This window comes from Pollicipes pollicipes, unplaced genomic scaffold, assembly GCF_011947565.3.
Source record: "Pollicipes pollicipes isolate AB1234 unplaced genomic scaffold, Ppol_2.1 Scaffold_4740;HRSCAF=5597_pilon_pilon_pilon, whole genome shotgun sequence".
NCBI lineage: Eukaryota > Metazoa > Arthropoda > Thecostraca > Pollicipedomorpha > Pollicipedidae > Pollicipes > Pollicipes pollicipes.
This window is the reverse complement of record NW_023596545.1, coordinates 19,653,808-19,660,992: the sequence shown is the minus strand read 5'-3', so window position 1 is coordinate 19,660,992 and position 7,185 is coordinate 19,653,808.

The window sequence follows — 7,185 nt, the reverse complement described above, 5'->3', positions numbered from 1 at the left end:
CGCAATACCAGTCAACAAGCACAACCCCGTTCTGATGTTCTGAGCGGCGCGACAGAGGAACGGATGAGCTCGGTGGCTGAACCGGAGCAGGTCAGCTCCCAGTCGGCGTCCGTACCCGGCGCTCCATGTCGTCCAGGTACCAGGTGTCGTCGAGCGGCGGGTGCGGGACCGTGAAGAGGAAGTCGTAGTCGGTGGGGGACGCACGGCGGCCCCTCGCTACCCACACGGAGAAGACGGCGTCGCTGTCCGTGGCGCTGTCCGGTCACCGGCGCCGTGTCAGTCGATCCGCATGGGTGCGCGCGGGAATGGACGCGGAGGCGGTGGAGCTCGGTTTGCCCAGTGACTCTGGCACTGATCGATCATCTGGTTTAGCTTCGATATTGATGGCGTCCGGTCAACGCACTCACACTTTCGATCAAGGTAATGCACAATGAATTCGAGCAATCAACAGCCATTGCCAGACCGGCGAGCGTCAAACATTGCCAGAGACAACGCCACTCATGCGGTACGCATTCTTGTGCACGTGTCTATTTGCAGTAAGCAAGGACTTAAGGTCTGGTCAGCGTACTTCATCTGGAAGAGAATGCTGCTGTCGTTGCTGGTGACGTTGACGAAGTGTACCGTCTCGTAGTTGCTGTCGCCATTGCTATAGGGCCGGACAACGCGGCGGCGCGGCCGACTTCGCTCACCCAAATTCATGCGAATCCCAATGGGATCCCGAAGGCCGTCCACCTGAGATAGTGAAGGAATCAGACGATCTCACACAGCGTGGATTAAAAGGGAAGCAGGGCAATAAATTAGCACTTAACAGGCGATAATTACTGTGCATTTGAGCTGAGATATGAGGAGACGTACAAATGGACATAAAACGGTCAAAGCACGAACATTGGTTGAATGATTTCAGAGCTCCAAGTGCCGAAGCGTTGGCGATAATTACAGCGATTCGGAGATGCACCGATTTCCAGAATTAATGCCGACTGGGATCATCTTTGATATGATATGTGGTGAATGTGTAATGAATTAATCCATGCATCGATACTGGGAATTGTCCCTCTAAGCTGACATCAGTCACAAGGCTCTCCGATTGCTGGTGACGCCAATACTGGGACGTGTAGAGGGACTGCTCGGAAGACATCCCTTCAAGTGCTGGCGCGGCGTAGCGTCTTCAGTCGCTACTCAGCTTCTTGGCACGGATCTCGGGCACCTCCGCTCAACATGTCTATCCGTTGAGGAAGTACAAAAAGAAACAACCGCGAACTTTCTTCCAATGCAAAAAGTCGTTTCGCTTGTCGAAAAAATACAATGTATTGTATGATCTTACACAAATGCGTGACTAACATTTATGTGCAAAGGCTTTAGTCTCATTTTCAGACATGAACGTGTCATATGGAACCAACCACTGAACATAGATAAACATGGGTCCGCGTTCTGTTAAGACCTGTATATCCGAAGCACACTAGGCCCCAGTTGGTGGTATTGATGGCAGGCTATTGATGCATTGCTCAACTCGATCTCTGAGAGCGCAAGACCCCTGTTGGTGGTACTGACAACATGCATCGTTTACATCGATCTCTGAGACATGCGAAGCACGCCAGGCCCCCAGTTGGTGGTACTGATAACAGGCATTGCTCACCTCAATCTCTGAGCCACCTCCCTCACTGAGCGTCAGCGACATCACCGAAGAAGCGATGAACTGAGCCGAAATGTCCCAAGTGTACGGATTTTCTTGCTGAGACGTCGCCTGGGGAGCGACAACGTGATGATGGTGGACAATGTATCTCTCAACAAATGAATGCTCTCTGGTAATGGATAATGGTGCGTGACGGTGGCAGACGTTAAGGTGTTTGCAATTCTGGCGACCATAGTCAATCAACTAAGCAATAAGCCGACATAACGACGCAGTCAACGACAGCACTGCGCCCTAACATGACGCCAGATGAGTTCGACTCCATGCGCTAGCTAGTAACATGCTTTAGTTGACGCTTCGATCTTGTTCACAAACGATCAGAGCGATCAGATCAGAGTGTTATCAAACATCTAACTAGTAATGTCGCAATGTCGTTCGATAGCGTCAAGATATGTGACCAATGATGACCTTCGCACTTGTATGACCTTCACCCCGCCGTTCCCCCACTCTTGTCTGCTGTCGTACAATCGCCGCCAATGGTGGTGATGCTGATACTGCGAGCAGCTACATGCGTCGTGAAAGGCCGTAACATCATCAGCCGACGTCCATTTTCTCCCCAGCCACTAATCGACCATGACCGCGACAGTTCAGATCTAGCTAATCTTGTCGCGGGCTCGTCCGGGGCGGCTAACCTTGATATCGACGAAGCTTGAGAAGGAGATGCTGCCCAGCATCTCCTCGGCGCTAGAGAGGGTCATCGAGCCCCCGTCCGATGCCAACGATGTGTTGTCCATGTTCTCGGGCAGGCTGCGCTGGCAGATGAGACTTACGCCGATCGCCTGTACATGGACGGGCGGCGATCCGGGAGGCATCGTCTTCAGCACACTGTTGCTCAGCTCCTTCACTATGTTGTCCATCTGAGGACGAGGGTAGGTAAATGGTGGCTACTGTTGAAAATTGGTGCGATGACCGACTCCGACGTGTTAGGACTGTTTCATAGACATGCATTTCATGCACTTGCGCCTAGTTTTACTGACTTGGGCTCACATAGAGCCGACGCCGCTTGTCATAGCCCAAACAACATCGATTATGCTTGCGGTTAAAGAAACAAACGATACGCATATATTCATTCATTTTAACAGTCTCATTGAACCAGTGTGTTTGCGAGAACTGCGCCCTCAACAGTAAAAATCATAGAAACGAAGCATTTTTGCACTCAACGCCATGTCAGCGGGTGCAGCCAGCGCACGAGCTGCGGCTGGCGGTGCTGACCCGGGTCAGGACTGGTGGTGCTGACCCAGACCGCGGCTGGCCGTGCTGACCCGGGCCGTAGCTGGCGGTGCTGACCCGGGTCAGGACTGGTGGTGCTGACCCAGGCCGCCGCTGGCGGTGCTGACCCGGGCCGCATCTGGCGGTGCTGACCCGGGCCGCAGCTGGCGGTGCTGACCTGGGCCGCAGCTGGCGGTACTGACCCAGGCTGCAGCTGGCGGAGCTGACCTGGGCCGCAGCTGGCGGTGCTGACCTGGGCCGCAGCTGGCGGTACCGATTCGGGCCTCGGCTGGCGGCACTGACCCCGACCGCGGCTGGCGGTGCTGACCCAGGCCTCGGCTGGCGGCACTGACCCAGACCGCGGCTGGCGGTGCTGACCTGAGCCTCGGCTGGCGGTGCTGACCTGGGCCTCGGCTGGCGGTGCTGACCTGGGCCGCAGCTGGCGGTACTGACCCGGGCCGCAGCTGGCGGTACTGATCCTGGCCGCAGCTGGCTGTGCTGACCTGGGCCGCAGCTGGCGGTACTGACCCGGGCCGCAGCTGGCGGCGCTGACCAGCGTCAGGGCTAGTGGTGCTGACCTGGGCCGCAGCTGGCGGTACTGACCCGGGCCGCAGCTGGCGGAGCTGACCAGCGTCAGGGCTAGTGGTGCTGACCCTGGCCGCAGCTGGCGGTACTGACCCGGGCCGCAGCTGGCGGCGCTGACCAGCGTCAGGGCTAGTGGTGCTGACCCTGGCCGCAGCTGGCGGTACTGACCCGGGCCGCAGCTGGCGGCACTGACCAGCGTCAGGGCTAGTGGTGCTGACCCTGGCCGCGCCTTACCTTGATTGTAAGGATGCGCTTGGCGCTGCGCTGCTCTAGCGTCATTCTGCGTACACCAAGTCGGCCCTCGGTGGTGAGGACGCCAGCAGGTGAGGGCTCGCTGTTCAGGTGCTGTGCGGCCTGCAGCACGTTCCCGATGACCACGAGAATGCCTGGGCGCGAAGGTCGACCCTCAAGTCAGTCGCGTCAAGAAAAGAGGGGCAGAGGAATTGGACAGGAAAGAGGAGTAGAAAGAGGAAGGGAGAAAGGGAGAGGAAGAGATCGCCAAATAAGACAAGGGACATGGGAAAGGGAATGCAAGGAGGTACAAAACAAGGCGCAGCAAAAAGGGAATGCAAGCAGGCAAAGGGCATCAAAAGGGAATGCAAGGAGGTACAAAACAAAGGGCATGTAAAAGGAGTGCGAGGAGGTACAAGTCAGAAGGCACGAGTCAAAGGCAGACAGGAAAGGAAGTGAAAGGTTTTCAGACAATGTCTTTGCATTCTTAGCAATCGCTCGTCAAGGAACTAAAACACGACCCGGAGCTTGCAAACTGTATGACCTCAAGTCCTCTAACCCCGTTCCGACAGTGTCGCTAGCCTCGCAGTTCTGCGCCTGTCCCACAGTTCCGCTGTTGCTATGCACCACTCGCGCACAGCCACGCGAACGGCCGCACCGGCGGTGGTCCGCGGTACGGCGGCACCAGCGCCGCACCGGCCGTGGTCCGCGGCACGGCGGCACCAGGGACGCACCGACGCAGGCTCCGACCACCTGGTCCCGGGACGGCGGCTGTCCCGAGTCGCCCGCGGCGAATCCGTCCAGCCGGCTGGTCATGTCCGAGACGAACTCCAGCGTGCGGTTCGTGGCCTCGGCCGACATCTCGGCGGGGCGCGCTGTGAGCACCTGCAGGGCTCTGTCGCCAGGTGGCGCGGCCGGGCCGTCAGCCGACGACAGGCGGCAGGTGGCACGGCAGTGGGCAGAAGTGAGACAGTGTCGGGAGCACACTGAATACGAGGGCTGCGGGTCACGCACTAAACACGAGGGCTGCGGGGCACGCGGGTAGCCAAACCTAAGGAACAGGAGGGGGTGGTGGGGCGGCGAGGAGCTCATATGCCGATGGTGTGGGGCTACCACCGGCATCGACAGGCGGTGGGGGTGTCGGGGAGCTCATATGCCGATGGTGTGGGGCTACCACCGGCATCGACAGGTGGTGGGGTGGTGGGAGCTCATATGCCGATGGTGTGGGGCTACCACCGTCATCGACAGGTGGTGGGGTGGTGGGAGCTCATATGCCGATGGTGTGGGGCTACCACCGGCATCGACAGGTGGTGGGGTGGTGAGAGCTCATATGCCGATTGTGTGGGGCTACCATCGGCATCGACATCTGCACAGCTACAATGCCAGTTGTAGCAAAATATCTGGCTTAAACCTACCACAAGACCATATTTGCGGCAGCATTTGGAGAACAGCGTCAGAACACAAGCACGTCTGTACGTAAATGCACTCCGTAGTAATCCGCCCTACTTTCCTCATCCTCGCTTAATCCTGCATCCCCACGACAACCCATTCATCCGGGGCAGGCTACATTTACCAATCAGGACGGGCCCAAGTGGTCCCTGGCACAGTCCTCATCCGAGCGCGGAACATACACTTCCGCATGGAGGTGTCTGCACGGGCTAAATCTTGCGGATGGACCCCTTCGTGCTTCTAGCTCTACCGCATCGCTATCCACTCTCCTTCGTCCCGTAGCCCCGAAATAGTCATGAATGGCCAAAAGGGCTCTAACCAAAAGCAGCCAAGCAGCCCAACTGACTCCGCAATCTGAAGGAAAGACACTGGGCTTGTTTCCAGTGACAACAAATACACAGTCGTGTGTACTCTGTTTCCTTCAGCAGAAAGCACATGTTGAGGTGTCACTCAGATAGTGGGTTTCGTCTTCAGATAGTCATAGTAGCAGCGCTATTCCGCCCTGGGCCGTACGTACGTGGAGGAGGCCTCGATCTGTTCGACGTTGTTGATGGGCGCCGTGGTGACAGCGACTACAAACTTGAGACGCAGCGCGGTCCGCTGTTGCAGCGCGTCCTCGGCGCTGCTGGTCGTCGTCGAGCCGGCCAGCGTGGCGTTCAGCGGTCCCTGCCCACGCCAGGAGTCAGCGAACATGCGATGGCCGCGTCACCGACGGGGATAATCGCAGCCGGGAGTCAGCAACACATGCGAGGAGTCAGCGAACATGCGATGGCCGCGTCACCGACGGGGATAATCGCAGCCGGGAGTCAGCAACACATGCGAGGAGTCAGCGAACATGCGATGGCCGCGTCACCGACGGGGATAATCGCAGCCCGGAGTCAGCAACACACGCGAGGAGTCAGTGAGCGCGCGGGTGGCCGAGTCACCGACAGGGATAATCGCAGCCCGGAGTCAGCAACACACGCGAGGAGTCAGTGAGCGCTCGGGTGGCCGAGTCACCGACAGGGATAATCGCAGCCAGGAGTCAGCAACACACGCGAGGAGTCAGTGAGCACGCGGGTGGCCGAGTCACCGACGGGATAACCGCAACCCGGAGTCAGCAACACACGCGAGGAGTCAGCGAGCGCGCGGGTGGCCGAGTCACCGACGAGGATAATCGTAGCCAGGAGGCAGTGGCACACGCGGGGAGTCAGCGAGCGTGAGAACGGCCGAATCACCGACGAGGATAGCCGCAGCTCGGAGTTAGCGAGATAAACACAAGATGTCGCATACACACGAATTGGGTAAGATAATACTTCGCATTGGCCAGTTAAACGCACTAAAGATTGTCGACTGTGTTCAAAATAGGCTTTGCATCAGCACTAAATCGAATATGACAAAGCGGATCGATGACAGATGTTCAGAAGCGTTTGCGGTGAGCTGATCAACAGCGAGCCTGTTGTTGGCTGCCGTCGTGCCGCAGTGCGGTCAGTGCCGACTCCAGGAAATTATGGTGATCAGACCCACGCTCAAGGCCTTCACGAGCCGCCTGTGGCCCCGCCGGACGCGAGGCCCGCCACCTGGCGCCCAGGCGCGGCGCCAAGCGTCGCCTCGGAGTCGGTGGCGTCAGCTGCCTGTGACCAGACTCCGTGCCGCCGCACCCTCCCCCCCCCCCCCCCCACAGCTGCCCCAGCTACCGGTGGCTGAGCGCCTCTGCTGTGACCGAATGGTTAGCTGCTGTGTACATTATCAGCTGCGCTTTGGTGGCCCCGCACAATCGCTCGCCCATTGTCACAGTACCGGTGGCAGCACTGGCGGCAGGTGTGGTGGCCGGCAGCCGGTCTAAGTCTGACCTCCGTACTAGCCCGTCCAAGTTTGACCTCGGTGTCAGCCGGTCTAAGTCTGACCTCAGTGCCAGCCTGTCCGGGCTCTGACCTCGGTGCCAGCCGGTCCAGGGTCTGACCTCGGTGCCAGCCGGTGCAGGGTCTGACCTCGGTGCCAGCCGGTCCAAGGTCTGACCTCGGTGCCAGCCGGTCCAGGGTCTG